Here is an 18515-nt window from a genome sequence, read left to right as displayed (position 1 = left end):
CTAGGGCAAACTGACTCCTATCACAGGAAAGAAGACTAGAAGTCATCCCCACACCCAGACAGACTTCATCACAAACTGCCATTCCTCCCGTCTGCTCTTCCAAGGACCCAATCATCTTTCCCCCAAATAATTTACTCTCCCCTGAGAGGCCTATATCCCCCTACCCTTTCCCTATTAAGATGGTATTTAATCCTGAATTCTAAGCCACCTCAGGGAGGTACTCATTTTTCCCTGGGCATCTCCCATGTATACAAGAGGTATACATGTTAATAAACTTTTGTTTCTTTTTCTCTTGTTAATCTGTTTATTACAGGGGTCTCTGCTAAGAACTTGGAAGGGGAGAGGAATGGGGTGTCTGGCTGGTTCAGTCGGTGGATCCTGCAACTTTTGATCTCTGGGTTGTGAATTCAAGCTCCATATTGGGTGTAGAGATTACTTAAAAATACAATCTTAAAAAAAAGAAGAAGGGTAAAGGGAATATTATTTGGGTATGAATTTGCAGAAGATTGGTAACTTATCAATGATTTTTGTGCAGGTAAAGATGTAAATTTTTTTTCCAGCAGAAAAGATAACCTCAAATGTTACATTGTATTTGCCCTGGTAAGACATTAACCAGTTTGTTTGTTTTTAAAGTAACCTCTACACACAATGTGGGGCTCGAACCCACGGGCCTGAGAACAAGAGTCAAAAGCTCCACCAACTGAGCCAACCGGGTACTGCCACTAACCAGTTTTGTGACTGACTTTGCCATCTTACTCCAGCGCTCTCCCCACCTCCCCCCGCGATTATATAGCCTCTCCTATCCTTCTTTGAATCAGCTTTACTATCCTGCTAGGTTCTTCAATAAATTAGGTAAATCTTAGAACAATGCTCATTCTGTATTTATATGAAAGTCATGTTTTTCCTTTTATTGAAAATTATATTTTGACACTCTATTCTCTTTTTTGGTTTGTTTATTGCTAGTGAAAATAGAGAACTGGATAGGAGTTAACAAATGCAGCCTTACTGCTTGCCATGTAAATCCCCCCTGGTCATTACCTTTAGATTAGGCTTGTCCCAATCAGCCTCGTACTGGCCCTTTCCTTTCTTATTTCTTACAGGACTTTAAATCCTTTTCTTCTTCTTTGTCTTTTATACCCACCTCCATCCCCCGCCCCACCACCCTCACCTCTTTTCTGGAGAAAAATCCCCCCACATCGCCTTACCCCTGACTCCTAGTTTCTGAAGCTGGTACTTCCTGGAAGGGACTAGAAAGGAACACAGAGTCCTGTAGAGTCCTGTAAATTCTTTAGCCCCAAAGAAATTCATTGCATCTGCAGGGAAACTGGGAACGGGTGGTGTGAAGCTCTACCAGGTTTTACAAACAGGGTACTTTAGTTCAATCCTTGGTCAACAAAAAAGATAATATGGATGTATTTACAAACTACCATTTAGCTCACGCTTTTGTTGATTACATGACATGGAAGCATACAGAAGTTGCCAGAAAAAAAGGCACTAGAGTGGAAGAGTCACTTCTTTGAGACTTATTTGCCTTTTGGGAGATTTCCATTATTGTACAGAGATGATTTATTATGGTGTATACTAATTCTTTGTAAAGATTGAGTTGTGAAAAAGCCCTCACAAGTACCTTTTAATCTCTGAAGTCCTCTGCAGTGATAAAATTGAGATGAAGTTCCAACATCCTTTTGAAATTACAAAACTCCTTACAGGAAAAATTTTAAATTTGACAGAGGTCTTTATTTGTGAAAATGAAGATGCGCTCAAAGGATTGTTGCTTACTATTATTACTATTATTAGTATAAAATCTGCAAATTTAGGATCAGTGGTTTAAGTTAGTGTTTGTTTGTTTGTTTATTTTTTCCCCTGGAGAGGTTCTCTGTTCTTATTTAGCAGAATCTGAACTTACTCATACTTTTCCCCCTCTGCTCTTAGTTTAGCTTCTGTTTCCTCCGTGTCTTTGTCACAAACGGAAAGACTGACCAACTTATAGGGTGGCCAGAGGAATCCCCATCTTTTCCCCTTCTAGTTTATTCAGATTGTGAAGAGATGTTAATCTGACAGTCCTTACCAACAAATTATCGTCAGTAAGATACACAAAAGGCAGGCATACCACCCTTATGAAGCTTTTAATCTTGGGAATGAATGGAGTCTCTGCATAACACATGTTCATTCTACTAGAGAACAATGGCTCCCAGATATTGCAAATCCATGGACCAGTAACATTTCAAAAAATTGAGACTTGCCAACTTTTCATTTTGCCAAAAATCAAAAGCCACTCTACCTACTATCTAATACCACCATCATTCCATAAAAGAGAGGACTTTTTGGGCACAAATATAGGTAGGCATCTCTAAATAAGTAAATAAATGGAAAAGATAAATTTAACTTCATGGAAGGATTCACAGTTGTTCTTGTTTTTCCCATATCTCCATTAACTGGTGGGAACTTTGGCACGGATGAGGTTCTGTAGCAGGGTAACTGCGGATGTGGACTTTACTCACATATCCTGTGCTTGTATGTCTGACATTGGGTAAGTCATTTAACCTGTTAGCATCTGTGTTCTCATAAAATAGGGATAATAATACCTTCTTCATATGGTTGTCCTGGAAACTAAACAAGATGATGTGTAGAAAGTGCTTAATACAATGCCTCATGCAAGTAGGTGCTCAATAAATACTCATGGTTGTTACTGCTGTTTTCCCCACTGAGTTATCAGAAATAAGCCTTGAGAGTTACTTACAAGTGGATAAGTTTGGGGTGGAAACAATTTGGAAACAAAAACTTAAAACATTCTGAAGAAATGACATCTCAAGAAGATACCGAGATTTTGAGATATTGAGTACTTTTTTATGAGCTAGGAGTAGTCTCAAAGATGTTGTTGTTAAAAATTATGTTGAGTAATCCTATACGTAGAATTCACACGGAAATACCAGATCATGCAAAAGGGTAATAATTCCTATCTTTGTCTAACCCCTCCATTTAAAAAATGGGGGCATGGAAGCCCAGATCAAAAAATTCCCTTAATGTCAGTTAGAGAGAAGTAGTAGGACCAGGACTGGAGGGTGGGTTTCCTGACACCCCACTGTGCTCCCGCCCCAGACTAGGGGATGGCCGTCGCCATTGGCAAGAGAAGGAACAGCTGCTGGTGGGAAACAGGGGACCCCTGTGTCCTCTCCTTAGGATCTTTGCTATGGGCTCTGGGTCACTCTTCTGTTCTGCTGTTTGGTGCTGGGTTGGTGGTTCTTATGTCCTCTACTCTCTTTTGTGAAGGTAACATTCAACCATTTGTTAAAATATTGGCATGCGTCTCTACCAGGCCCCCCACTGCCCTGGCTACCTGGCGCCATCCGCTGTCCCCCAGGAATGCACAACCTCCCCGTGGTTCAGCCTCTGAGGGGAGGGTGCTGCCCTGCAGGGCCTGGTACTGCTGCCAGCTGGCATCTTCCAGGCAAATGTTCTAGATGCTTGTGGCTGGGCCACATCCAGCTGTTAAATGTTTTAAGTATCTCTTCTGCCCTCTGGCAACCTGTGGGAACAAAACAATAAATCCGGTTTTAGGGCCTGATAACAATGTGGACGTCAACAGATAGTGAGGAGGCAGGAAGCCCTCTGATCTTCCTCTCTTAGAAATTCTTTAAAATGATCCTGTTGGAAGGGGGCACCTGGCTGGCTCAGTCGGTAGAACACGCGACTCTTGATCTTGGGGTTGTGAGTTCAAAGCCCCGTGTGAGGTGTAGAGATTCCTTAAAAAAAAAAAAAAAAACTTAAAAAAATGATTCTGTTGGATAGTTCAATAGGGGTTCATGTTTTATTCTGCTTTCTACTGTCTTTGGGGGTAAGACCTCTGGTTTGCCAGGATAAAGGAATTTTGTCAATTTTAAAGTACACACTAGAGGGCAGTGGCCCCATGTGTAGACACCTGACAATTACCACTTTCTCTGCATTTCTCCACCCTTCCTTTGTATAGGGGAGGGGTAGAGGAGTCTTCCTCCACATCATACAAAGCTATTTATGTCTGAAGTGTTTTATGAACACAGAGCAGCTGCTTGGGAGCACCCAGTCTGTCATTCCTCGTAGTTTCTTTTCCATCCTTCTTCCAATCACTTCTCAGTGGGGCTTTAGTAGTAGACTTAGTTATTGTTCACATCGTAATGTCCTTTTTCTTTCTTTTTTTTTTTTAAGACAAGGCACAGAAAAGGTGGGAAACAAACATTCCTAATTGAGGGCAGTATGGTTTTCTATCTTTGCATCTTTGCATTTTCAGATAAAGTCATCAATTAAGAATGAAGAGAAAAATATGGTGAAGGGTCCTTGTATTTTGCATGTACAGAGGCAAAAACCATTTACCCAAGTCCGCAGAGCTGCCCCCTTGGCCATGATCACTAAGGAGAATCATGTTTCAACTGTGTTTACCTCTCCTGAGGGTTCCTAAGTAGTAGGAGGCCTGCTTGCTGAGAGAGGCGTAGCCAGTCTGTGTGATAGAGAGAGGGGGTAGGGGTGAGTGGGTTTAGAGACCGTGAAGCCACGAGGCTGTGTGTTTGCGGAGCTCTAGGGTATTAAGAGAGAAGTTCCGGCGCAGCTGATCGTGGCACGGTGTTCAAGAGGAAAGCAAAGGGACACTAAGACGTATGTCAGTGGATTATTTATGAATCTACCTTTCATGGAATCTGAGGAACCTAAATAAAGGGTTTGGTTTATTTTTAATTATTTTTGGTTGTTGTTCCTTTGAAAGGGATGACCCTCTGAGCCTGGATTCTGTGAGTCCCTTAGATTTATAAAAGTTGTAGATAGAATACATTTAGTGGGGTGTGTTTCTGAATTTGTGAGATCTACAGCAGTTGTGTTCATACATACATACATACATCTAGATCTATAAATTGTTGAAGTGTTTGAAGTGTTTGTTCACTATGTTTATTCTTAGGCACTTATGGGAGATAAGACACTCTTTTTTGCATTCACCAACTAGAGGCCTGGAGTGGGGAGAGGGAGAGGACATCTGGACCCTCATAACAGCCTTTGCTCTGCAACGCGGGGACAGGGATTCCCTCTGCATTTCTCTTGGTGTTGCTAATATTTATTGAGCATTTACTGTACACCACGTATTGTGTTAAGTGCTCGGCATGGATTATCTTGCTTAGTGCTCACAATAACCAGATGCCATACGTGTGGTTATGATCCCCGTTTAGAGATGAGGAACGTGAGGTTCAGGGAGGTTGCCCACGGTGTAACCGTGAGCATGCAGCAGGCTGAGATTTCAGTGCAGGCTGTCTGGAGGGAGGCTGCAGGTGGTGCCGTCACCAAACCATCCCTTCTCGTGACCAGATCGACAGGGTGCACTGCGGTCTCACACACCCTGAGCTGGCTACAGGCTTTCTGACCTTATTCCTTCTGAGTACAGCCAAGATACCCTGGCTGTTCTGGGGAGAGCCTGGGCCATCTCTCTCTCTCTTTCTCTCTCTCTGTCATGCACACACACACTCATTGGTTCGGTTTTCATGTCTCTGATTCGTATAAGACATTGCCACTGGAGAGTAATTAAAACCTCTGGTGGATTTATGGTGGGGCCTCCTGACATGCTTGTGTAGTTCTTTGTGCCTAGATGACAGGGAAGATTAGCATTAAATGTTGAGAGAAATGCACCTGCCACTATGCTGCAGTTAGAGGCATCTATTAAAGATGCATTTGGAACGCAGAGGCCTCCGTCTAATTTCTAGGAATAGTGCAGGCTTCCTTCAGCTCCACTTAAAACGGGGGAGAAGAAGAGTTAGTGGGGAGAGAAGTGGACCCTCATCTTCACTTGTCGGTAGATTCTTCAGGGGCCGAGGAGTAATCTCTTCACCAGTCCTGTGTCTCTTGGGTCTTTGAGGTAATTATCCTTGTGCCATGGCTGAGGGCAAAACCTGTCCCGAGAGACAGAAGCAGGCAGAAGGACTAATGTGTCCTACTATTTTTCCTGCTACTAATTGGTCACATTGGTTAAGTGTCTATTATGGGCTGGATATTCCTAGGGGGAGTCTCGCCTGCATCATCTCATCTAATCCGTAGATGGCCAGCCCCTCTTTGAAGCCTGAGCCTTTCCAGCCTTCCCCCAACTATCACTTACTGTGCCATTTGTTTCTCCGGGGGTCGGGGGAAGGCGCTGCCTGCTTGTAAGAGTGGCATTCACACAGCTCAAGGAAATACACATTGCCACTGACTAAGGCAGAAAAGGACTAGCTGACTTATGAATTATGTGTCAATTTTACTTCTACTGAGAAGGCTCATTTTGTTGTTAGTTTATAGTCCATGTTTACAGATGTCAGTATAATAGGTTTCACACTAAAATGTAATAATAATTAGTAGTAGCAATTATAATAACCCAAATGTCAACTGTCCCTTTGTCCTTCAGTTTCAGTGTCTATCTGTGCTATCTCTAATTTTGCCCTCATTGTGACCCAGAATTGGAACTCAGGGAAAAGAATCTATGGTCACAAATGAATTGGTGAGCGGGGCACCTGGCTGGCTCAGTCAGTAGGGTGTGCAACTCTTGATCTCAGGGTTGTGGGTTTGAGCCCCACGTTAGGTGTAGAGATTACTTAAAAATAAAATCTTAATGGGGTGCCTGGCTGGTTCAGTCAATGGAGCATGCGACCCTTGATCTCGGGGTGTAAGTTTGAGCCTCGTGTTGGGTGTAGAGATTACTTTAAACAAATCTTAGCAGCACCTGGGTGGCTCAGTCAGTTAAGCATCCAACTCTTGGTTTCGGCTCAGGTTGTGATCTCACAGTCCTGGGATGGAGCCCCGCATCAGGCTCTGCGCTCAGTGCAGAGTCTGCTTCAGATTCTCTCTCCCTCTCCCTCCCACTCCCTCTCTCTCTCTCTAATAAATAAATAAAATCTTTAAAAAATATCTTAAAACAACAACAACAAATGAATTGGTGAGCAACATGGGTTTTGTAAGGGATGAGGACATGGAGAGGTTTGTATCACAAGTAAATCACCCTCCACATACGCACACCTCTTCTTAAGCAAGAAGTTTAAGAGTCCATATTAGATACTTATGTGTTCTGCAGACCCTCCCTGTCTCAGATCTGAGGCTTTTCTCTCTATATTCTATACCCTTCTCCCTAGCAGTGCCCCTGCCCACTCTTCCCTATGTCCTTCTCCTTCACAGGAGGGATGCAAATTCCTCTCCTGATATTGTATGTTGTAGTTTAGAAACCATTTTTTGTTACTAAATACATTTTTAGCATCTTATGCTTCCACCCTTTGTGCTTTATCAAAGTATTCCTTTCAAAGAAACTCTACTTACAAGAAATTCTAGGGGAATAAAATTTTTGTTTCATTATAGAAAAAGGCCTTATTAGGACAGGATTCTGAAATGAAGGACCATCTACAGAATCTTGACTGTAAATGGTGTGACATCGCCCACCCCAATTCAGACATCTTACGTTTAACAGTACATGAAGGGGTTCATTAGCATGGGAATTTATGAAGATGATAGAGTTTTGGGAGTAACTGAATCCATATTTTGTAGTGAAAACCACAAGAAAATTCATTATAAACTTAATGTAGCCCCATGGGGTGCCTGGCTGGCTCAGCTGGTAGTGCATACAACTCTTGATCTCGGGGTCGTGAGTTCAAGACCACATTGGGCATAGAGCTTACTTAAAACAAAAACAAAAACAAAAACAACTTAAGATAGCACCAAAACTATATCAATAATATATTGTGATTTCTGTTGTGTCCTAACTTCCCCTTTACTATGAAACCAGATATAACCTTCAACCAGACAGTCCTGGTTCTGTTTGGGTTCTTCTTTGTGCCCCGTATTACTCTTATCCGTAGTTCTGGTTCATAGTTAGATGTGAGAAATTCAAACCATATCACATTCAAACATATTTTCTCCACTCGTGCCCACTAATGTCTTCAATCTAGACAAAATATCTAATTTATAACCAGAGGTGTAAATGAAACCCTAATTCCTGTATTTGCTCATTGCCTCCCCACCCCCTCCTCTCCCCTCCCAGAATCATCTCGGGTTACCCTTTTACAATGCAGTCCAAATTCCTGGTTTTTACCCTGGCTTTCCAGAGTTCAGGTTCATCAAGATCATGTCTCTGTTAGAGCTTATTGGCTAAAAATGTTTCCAATGAATCCAAAAAGGTAACTGTAGTATCCCAGGGGTAAAACTATATCAGGGTTGGCTATGGATGACTGGTTTAAAATTCCTGTGAACTTTAACCGTGGAGTGGCTCCTTTTATAAACAAAATACAGGTTTATGCTCTTGAAAGTCTTGCCTTCACATGAATTAAACCTTGATTGGAATGGCATCATGCATTGTAATACTTTCCATTAAGTAAATGGCTTTCAGTTGTTCAATAAAATATGCAAGATTATCACTGAGATTTAAGTTTCTCAGGGCCCACAGTACTTGTGATTCTGGAAGACAGCCTAAGATAGCAACAAAAGACTTTGCAGGGATGTCCAGGGAATCATATGAAAATAAGAATGGCTAATGTCCAGGAGGGGAAGAATTTTTATTTCAAACTTGATATCAGGTTATTAGAGATATATTGGGAGAAACTTAGACAACCAGGACAAACAGAACTTAATAGACTTCTCCAGACAGGCTTTGTTTTGAGGTTGAGAATTCAGTTTGAGCACTGTTACTGTATGAATTACTAAAAGCATATCCATCTCTTCAAGCACTGCTCCTATAGTTACAGAGGGGAGTTGGTTAGAATTTGTGGCAAGAAGAAACCTTTTTTTCTACCCCCCAATTTATTTATCTCAGTGGGAGGTATAAAAATGGTGCCAAAATCCTCTATGTAATGAACAGTCCTCAACTTTTATTTTCCTTTTCTAGTGAGCTAAGGAGGGAGGCTGAAATTAAGGAAATGCGTATTTGTGCAATGGCAACTCAGAGTGACAACTGCAGGTTTGAATGGATGGCCACCTGCCTTTAGACTCGCAGAAAGACAGAGGGGTAGCGTTCTTGGTCCTATTTATTTTCTTCCTTATATTTTCTGTATCTTCCAAACTACCTAAAATCAGTATTAGTGCCTTTTATAGTGGAGAAGGAAAAAAAAAAACTAAAAAATCTTAGTTGTACTGGTATATATTACATACAGGCATGAGGATACAAGAAGGATACTTACCAACATGAAAACGGTGTTTATCTTGGAGTAATTGGGGTGACCGGTAATGTTTAGGTTTCTTTCTCTTTTGTGCATTTGCATTTCTTAATTATTCTGCAATTCATATTACCTGCATAATAAATGAGTATTTTTCTACAGGGAGCATTATCTACATAATAAAACACTAAGTTTCTATTCTTAAAAAAAAAACATACCCATACCAAAAAGTAAATTTGTACTGTAAATTTGTTCTTGTCACGTCGACATTTTAGGCTTAGCAAGTAGATAACTCTTCTACGTTTGGAATTGGGTTCAGTGAGGTTCAGAGACTGCCTCAGAGGAGGCTGCGAGGGGGCGCCTGGCTGGCTCAGTCAGTAGTGACGGGTGATCTCAGGGTCATGAGTTCAAGCCCCATGCTAGGTGTGAAGCCTCCTTAGAAAAGAAAAGAAAAGAAAAGAAAAGAAAAGAAAAGAGAAGAGAAGAGAAGAGAAGAGAAGAGAAGAGAAGAGAAGAGAAGAGAAGAGAAGAAAAAGAAAAGGCCCTGTGGTCCTGCAGAAATGGGCAGATATCCCTGTTGCTTTCTCCCCTGCAGCAGCCCAGAGGCCACAGCAGGCCTGAATCTAGAATAATTGCATCAGTAATTGTGACAGTAATTAGATCTTTTCCTCATTCCTAATGCTTTCAAACCATTCCTGATCATTCTTTATTGAGCTCCTGAATAACTGACGAGTAGATAGCAGGCCAGGCATCAGTATTCCTTCCCCATACTGCAGCCCCAGTGAGGTTTTTAAAACAGAACAGATCACATTAGTCTTCTGCTAAAGACTCATCAAAGGATCCCCAATGCATTAAGATGCATTTTTATGCATCTTACAAGAGACGCCACCTGATTTGGCTAAGACAGCCTCTGTGACTTCATCTTTCCCACTTCCCCATAGGAATAAGCTCTGGCCACACTGCCCCCATATACAGCTCAGGACCTTCATGTGGTGCCCCTGTTCTGGAGTGCGGTTCTTCATCCTGCTACCACCACCACCACCTTCTCCTCAGGACTGACTCCATTTTATCCTTCGCAGCCTAAATGTCTCCCTTCTCAAGGAGGCCTTACCAGATGGCTGTGTTTAAATAAGCGTGTTCTGCCTCTCACCCAGTCTCTCCTGTTGTAGTTACCCATGGCTGTACAACAAATCACCCCAAACCTTAGTGGCTTAAAACAACAAGTGTTTATTGTCTCACACAGTTTCTGGGGATCACGAATCCAAGTGTGGCAGGGCTGGATTGATCTGGCTCAGGGTCTCTCAGGAGCTTGCAGTCAAGACTTCAGCGAGGGCTGGGGTCATCTGAAGGCTCGACTGGGGCTGGGGGCTCTGCTTCCAAAGTGACTCACCCACCTGTCTGCCAAGGCAGTGCTGCATGTTTTCTATTTTCAGTTAACTGTTTACTTGCTTATTGTTTGTCTCTTCCCACTCATTCGCTCTCTGTCCTCTGCACCCAGCCCAGTGCCTAACACACTGCTGGTGCTCAACAGATGCTTGTTGAATGAATAGGAAACCCCTACCTTCTAACTCAGCGGATTGCTTAAAACAGGAGGTATAGATTGGGATAAAATGAACATTGCTGGCTAATGTTGACTTCATCCAAGAAGCTTTAACTGAATAAATGGATCAGATAGGAGGAGTTGACTTCCTCTTTATGTGCAGAAGCACTTTCATTTACTTCAATTGGGAAACTAGTAATGTACAGTTTCAATTTTTTTCATAACTGATTCCTTGATTTTTTTTTAAGTGAAACTGTTCACAACAGATTTGTTTTTTTGTATCCTTTCCTGTGGGATCATTTTATTTACAGTTGACCCTTGACAACACAAGTTTGAAGTGCATGGATTCGCTTATACACAGATTTTTAAAATTCTTTTTGGCAAATACAATACTGCAAATGTATTTTCTCTTCCTCATGATTTTCTTTTTTTTTAAATTTTTTTTTAAGATTTTATTTATTTATTTGACAGAGAGAGACACAGGGAGAGAGGGAACACTAGCAGAGGGAATGGGAGAGGGAGAAGCAGGCTTCCCACAGAGCAGGGAGCCCGATGTGGGGCCCGATCCCAGGACCCTGGGATCACGATCTGAGCCGAAGGCAGACGCTTAATGACTGAGCCAACCAGGCGCCCCTCCTCATGATTTTCTTAAGAGTTTCTTTTCTCTGGCTTACTTTATTGTAAAAATACAGTATATAATACATATAACATGCAAATATGTGTTGATTATTTGTATTATCAGTAGGACTTTCCATCAACACTAGGCTATTAGTAGTTAAGTTTTTGGGAAGTCAAAAGTTATACACAAGGGCATCTGGGTGGCTCATTTGCTTGTCCCTGCCCCCTGCTTGTGCTCTTTCACTCAAATAACTAAATAAAATCTTTTTAAAAAGTTATACATAGATTTTTGACTGTGCAAGGGTCAGTGACCCTAACCCCAGGGTTTTTCAAAGATCCACTGTTGTGGTTTCAATACATTCATGAAAAGAAGTTTTAATGCAGAAATAATAAAAAAATTTATGACCACCGTATGAAAATCAGTAGGTAGGAGTGATTTAAGGTCAAACTACAATGGTTCCTTGTTTACTTAGAGGTTTTCCCCACTAGAGGGTAGAGCTGGGGAAGCCACAGTTGTATGTACTCTATATCCTTGCACTCAAGTGTGGTGGGTAAATCAGTAGCTTCCACCTCAACTGGGATTTCGTTAGAAATGCAAATCTTGGGCATCACTCCAGACCTAGTGAATCAAAACCTACATTTTAACAAGTTCTCAGGTGATTCATATGCACGTTAAAGTTTGAGAAGCACTGCTCTTTAATACCTAACCTGGGGCTTTACATTTTAGGAAGCCTTTTTACTTAACAGAAATGGAGCATTTGCTTTTCTGGAGTCAAGTTCAGGAATAAAAGGCCCTGTCTTCTAATAACTGAGATGCTTCTAACTGAGAAGATATTTTTATACATTCTAAGTGTTAACCACAAAACATCACCATCCTTCTTGAGTTTCCTAATGTGGCCGCTGCACCTGCCTGATACAGTTCCTCCCACATCCAGAAGGCTGCGCTCTGATTTAGGTTTTACCTCTAATTAGTAACCTGGTAAAGAGCTGGTTGCTTCTGATTCCCAAAACCAAGGTTTAATAATTGGGGTCGAAGTTATTAAAATTATATGACCCTGAGAATAATTCTTTTCCGTATTGTTTTTTGAAAAAAAAAATTTCGGATTTGCTTCATTTTACAGAGAAACATTGGTTTTTTAAAACTCAACTATGAAAAGGTATATTCTAGTTTAGTTTCTAGACTTCAGATTAAACATAGAAATTCTGTATTTTCAGATTTCAGTAGAAATGAGAATTGCTTACCATTCTTGTTTTTGTTTTCTTTCCTTTATATTTTGCAGTTTCAGTCGTTCTGAGGATATTTCACAAAAACACTGGAGCAATATGACCACTGGACCATGAGTGTGTGATGAAATATTGTTTCATGCCCATGTGTGTGTGTGTGTGTGTGTTTATTAAGTAAGCTCTACGCCCATCGTGGGGCTTGTACTCATGACCCAGAGATCAAGAGTTGCGTGTTCTACCGACTGAGCCAGTCAGGCACCCCTGTGTTTTCTCTTTTAAATAAAAATTTAGCTTTGGTGGGCACCTGGGTGGCTCAGTTGGTTAAGCGACTGCCTTCAGCTCAGGTCATGATCCTGGAGTCCCTGGATCGAGTCCCGCATCGGGCTCCCTGCTCAGCGGGAAGCCTGCTTCTCCCTCTCCCACTCCCCCGCTTGTGTTCCCTCTCTCGCTGTGTCTTTCTCTGTCAAATAAATAAATAAAATCTTAAAAAAAAAATTAGCTTTGGAGAATTAGAGCAACTGAATTTCCTGAAGCTGTTTATATTATTGTGTCAATTATGGAAGTATAGGATATTACATTAAAAATATTTGAGAAAGTATTGGGCGCCTGAGTGGGTCAGTTGGTTAAGAGTCTGCCTTCAGCTCATGTCATGATCCCAGGATCCTGGGATTGAGTCCCAGGTCTGACTCCCTGCTCAGTGGGGAGCCTGCTTCTCCCTCTCCCACTGCCCCTCCCCAGCTCATGCTCACCCTCTTTCTCTCTCTCAAATAAATAAATAAAAAATCTTTAAAAAAATATCTGAGAAAGTATCATTAGTGTTATACTGACACTCCTGAGAAAGGCAAAGGGATTGACATTCAAGTCAAGCCTCCTGTCACATTTCCAAAATCTGGCCAAATTATATTTAAGAGCAAGATCTCATCTATATACTGATTTACCCACTGAGGTTTCATTCAGCAATGTCCATGTGCCAGTGTTTGGGACCAGTGTTGGGTTGCAAAGAAGAGGGTGTAATCTGTGAGGGAACTACCTTTTTTGAAGCAATAGTTTGGTCAGGGAACTCTGTTAATAATTAAACTGGTTACTGGCTGGTGGAAAGTGTAAGATGTTAGCAATATGCTTTCCTAATTCTAGAACAAACCTGTATTTCTCCAGAAATATAAATATTTGGAACAAGCAGAGGGCTTGTAGGTTATCAGGCTTCTTTGCCAGTTGGTACTCTGTTCCTCCTGGACATTGACTTTTTTCTTTTCTTTTCTTTTCTTTTTGCAGTGACTCTGTTGCATTTTCTTAAATAGTCTTGTCTCATGTACAATTTTATCACCATTGGAAAATCTGTTTCCTGACATGACTCTGAATTTGCATTTCTTTCATTTTCAATGTATTTCTCACTTAGGATCCATTGCCATATTTGCTACTGAAATTCGTTTTTTAAGACAGCTTGTGTGTGTGTATGCATGTGTGTGTGTGTGTGTGTTAGTACATACTAAGTTTGGTACACATATGAATGTGGGTTTTTCTGGGATGACATAGTACATGCATATAAAAATACGGAAAGCTAAGATATTGTTTGTATTTTTGTAGAAGTTTAGATACCTTGTTAAACAGGCTAGTGAGTCCAATTACAGAAGATGAGGAAACAAAACACTTTTGAAACAGGGATGTAGAAATGTCTTTTGGTTATTCTGTTTGACATATGGAGGTGGTTTTTTAGTATTTTATGGTGATAATCTTGCTACTCTAATGGCCATGCTGCCATTCTGTTCTTTTTAGAAAAAAAAATGAGAAGGCCAAGACAAAATTATGCTGAGAAATGACTTTCAGGCCCCACCTGGCCACTCTTTGAGTCAGGTTTGCCCAGGAGTAGGCAAGGTATGAGGAACTTCTAGCCTGTCTTCTCGAGTTTTGTAAGAGAGAGGGGCCTGGTGATGTCTGCATCGTGATGTCCCACAGTAGTTTAACCAGGAACCATGGCAAAGGATACTCAATAGTTCCTAGATCCAGCATGCTCGAAGCCTGTTGAATAGCACTTTTAAAAAAGATTTTATTTGTTTATTTGAGAGAGAGAGAGAGTGAGCATGAGCAGTGGGGTGGGGAGAGGAGCAGAGCCAAAGGGAGAAGCAGACTCCCCGCTGAGCAGGGACCCTGACTCAGGGCTCTATCCCAGGACCCTGGGATCATGACTTGAGCCAAAGGCAGATGCTTCACCAACTGAGCCGCCCAGGCATCCTGAATATCAGTATTTTGAAAGAATTTAGCCCTATGTTTAACTTTGAGTTCAGTCTCAGATTTGTTACATATAAAATTTAATTGACTCATACATAGGAGCAGAGATTAGTTTTTTTCAAATTGAATTTTGATTTGAAAAAGATCAGATCCAGGGTGCCTGGGTGGCTCAGTTGGTTAAGCGACTGCCTTCAGCTCAGGTCATGATCCCAGCGTCCTGGGATCGAGTCCCATATCGGGCTCCCTGCTCTGCGGGGAGCCTGCTTCTCCCTCTCCCACTCCCCCTGCTTGTGTTCCCTCTCTCGCTGTGTCTCTCTCTGTCAAATAAATAAATAAAATCTTTAAAAAAAAAAAAAGATCAGATCCAATCAATTTCCTTCTATCTTCCCTGGCTCCAGCTCAAAAAAAAAAGGTCATTCAATGGCGCATAGTTCCCCAAATTGTGGCGAGCATGCCACTGTTGATAGGTAGGGTGATTCATTCCAGGTGGTATATCCACATGTGGCACATCCAGTCATCAAATAAAACTATAACACAGGAGACAAATAGGATTCCCATGTCAGTGCTCTTTCAGTCCTCCTGTTTACATCAAGAGAAAAGTTGGTGCACGAAGGTCTTTAATACCCCTCTAACTTCGCAAGCCCTCCTTACAAGGAAGAGTCAGGCCCCAGGATCAGAGCTTTGGATGGGTCACACTCTTCAGCTAGAATTTATTTTTGTAGTTGCCTTCTGCTTATGGCAAATGATAATTATTTTCTATTAATAATAGCATTATAAAATTTTTATTTTATTTTATTATTTTTAAGTAAGCTCCATGCCCAACATAGGGCTTGAACTCACAACCCTGAGATCAGGAGTTGCATGCTGTACTGTCTGAGCCAGCTGGGTGCCCCATAAATTATTTTATTTTATTTATTTATTATTATTATTTTTAAGTAAGCTCCATGCCCAGGGTGGAGCTTGAACTCACGACCCTGAGATTAAGAGTTGCATGCTCTACTGACTGGTACAACCAGATGCCCCTAATTAGGGAAAAGTATTAAATGGAATATAGCTCTGATGGCACGTGGTCTGGCAAAAGTTGTGAAGGTGATACATGAAAGACAGCCTTGTAAATACTTGTGCTCACATATCCGTCTGGGTAATTAGTAACTTTGTGAAATTATTTCATCTTTGAGCTTTTGTTGTCTTCATCTCAAAATGGCAATAACATCCAATGTATGTAAATTATGTAGTACAGTGCTTTAAAAAGTGAATGTACCCTAAAATGTAACTCCTCCCCAGCTAACTAAAATTCTTCAAGACTTCATCATTTATATCCGATTTCCTCCACAGATCAGTCTCGAGCCATCTCCCTACAGTGTGGTATCAATAATTGGAAATCACCGGGCCTCCACCTCTTTATAATTGATTTGCTTCCCTTTCGTCCTTGTAGGATTTATAAAGCACTTAAGTCTCCCGATGCATCTTGTGATACTGAAGCTATATAAGATCTGAAGTCTGTAAGACTACAAATATCAAAGCTGAAATTATCTCCTGATCATATTTTTTCCTTTTGATATTCACAGAATGGCTCTGGGATTTCTGGGACATCTGGGTATTTAGAGGTAGCCAACTTAATGGTATACCTTTCCTCATTTGCATCTTCATTAGTGCATCCACACTGGCGTTGTGGAAGACACGTGGATTACATTTACAATTTACATGGCCATATGCTATGATTCCATTTTTTAATTCTATTTGTGGAATGAAGTTTTTATGGAAAACATTTTGCTATAGAGTTGTGAATGTACTTAGGAAGATCCATGTTGTACATCACGACAGCTCTTCCCTATCATCACCGCATGCACTCGTCTCTTATTTGAAGTGCCTTCTTTAGCATCTGGCCATATATATCCATTTTTGGTATGATCACTCATGAAACAATGGCTAGTCCACCTGTATATATTTGAATGATGGCACATCTGATTAAGTAGACATCCCTATTACAGTGTCATATGCTCAAATAAATCTCCCAGTGTCCATTTCAACATAATGCAATAAACTCACTTTCCTAGCAAACCCAGAAATTGCAAGCCAAGCCCCATGTGGACCCAAGAGTCTGTTAATTCCACATATGGCCAATTCCCTGAAGGAAGATGTTTAAATACAGTCTTTTTTTTTTTTAAGTGTGTTAGCTAACAGAAAATTTAATTCATATGCTAAAGTGCGTCAGGCAGCTGAGTTGCAGCGTTCAGTTCATCATTATCTTGAATTGTGGGTTTAATCAAGTTCCTTCACTTAATTTGAATGTTTGTGTTCAAAACCTAGCATCCTGCTTTAAGGAAAATGCTCACCTTTTATTTCTTTTGGATAGTCCCCCGCTTTGCGAAATCTGATGAAGACAGCTAATGAAGTGAATCTAATTTGGGTGGTTGAACACGAGGAGGAATCAGGGAGACTGCAGAGTGTTGCTTTCATTAAAATAGCTTTGTCCAAGAAGACATTTTCACTGTACTTTTGCATCCGTTCCCGTGCTGTTTCCATTTTGCTTTGCTTAAATTAAAAAGGAAGGTTATTAAAATGAAAACTTGGTTTTAGAAATAGAGATCTGTAGGATCAAGTCAGTGGGTCGGGCTGAGTGCTGTGTTGACAGATTTTGTGTGTTTGTCCCAGGATGGGAGAGCAGTTTGGTTTACCCTCTTGGATACAAAGCCAGCACATGTAATGGAGTTTATTTGTTCGGAGCTGGGCAGCAGGTGTAATAAAATTATGCACTGTGTTTGTGTGACCCTGCCTTTCATATCCCTGTAGTTGCTCATTCATTCATTTTTCAGATGTAAATTAAAAGTGGAGGTTGCAGATTAGATGTGCCAGGGCTCATGTGGGCTATGTCAAATGTAGTTTCTCTCAGTCTCAGAACTTACTGGATCATGACAGAAATATAAATAAGCTCTAGGAGAATATTTGACTCTAATGAGAATTCATTTCCGTCAAGAATAGGTAGTTGGGGGGCGCCTGGGTGGCTCAGTCGTTAAGCATCTGCCTTCAGCTCAGGTCATGATCCCAGGGTCCTGGGATCGAGCCCCGCATCGGGCTCTCTGCCCAGCAGGGAGCCTGCTTCTTCCTCTCCCACTCCCCCTGCTTGTCTCTCTCTCTCTGTCAAATAAATAAATAAAATCTAAAAAAAAGAAAAAGGATGGTAGTTGGCTTTGCTAGCAGATGTGGCCTATAAATTTATTTTCCTCTTGTTCTTATTATTTGTTATTGTTACTTTAATTCAGTGAGCGATACAAAGGATTTTAAGCAATATTCTCAAGCTATCCTTATAGTCTTTCAATTGTGAATATGATTAATGTGAAATAGATTCTCCTACTTATTAGAAGAAACATCTCTTGAGAGTCTACTTTGTGTCCAGCAGCGTCTGGGTACTTTGCAAGGAGAAATAATCCATTCATCCCAATCTTTTGCTGTCATTTTTTAAAAAAAGGTCAAATGAAGAGCATTTGACCTCTCTGGATGCTATACCTATAAGTTGTGGAGCACTCACTAGAGAAATAACTGGGCTCAGTATCTGAAGACTATGCAAACCCTAACAATAGAAGAGACAGAACTTTGGGAACTGCTGTTGAAGAAAAACTCACTGAGTGGCTGTTAGAAAGTTGGGGATTTCCTAGCAGGGATGAGGCTATATGTATGAGAGCACCGCACTGAATATGGGATTTACAACTTAACATCTTCTAATACTCACCTTAAAAGAGCCTCACCCAGTAGTAAAAATCACCAACTTTATTTGCCGAGAACATGAATAC

The 18515-nt window shown here is 41.1% G+C and overlaps 1 protein-coding gene and 1 long non-coding RNA gene across 5 annotated transcripts in view; both read left to right on the top strand.

Moving 5' to 3' along the window:
* The window catches only part of MCC (MCC regulator of WNT signaling pathway), a 395037-nt gene that overhangs the window by 107091 nt on the left and 269431 nt on the right, over positions 1 to 18515 (top strand). The window lies entirely within an intron of this gene.
* Positions 1553 to 17553, top strand: LOC135365408 (uncharacterized). Its single transcript, XR_010413185.1, has 2 exons — positions 1553 to 2530; positions 12555 to 17553. It is a non-coding gene; the product is annotated as an uncharacterized LOC135365408 (long non-coding RNA).

The sequence above is a fragment of the Mirounga angustirostris genome, unplaced genomic scaffold (assembly GCF_029215605.1).
Source record: "Mirounga angustirostris isolate CCGP_5_RB_7025 unplaced genomic scaffold, mMirAng1.0.hap1 SCAF_7, whole genome shotgun sequence".
Lineage (NCBI taxonomy): Eukaryota > Metazoa > Chordata > Mammalia > Carnivora > Phocidae > Mirounga > Mirounga angustirostris.
This window is presented reverse-complemented; position numbering and strand designations above follow the sequence as displayed.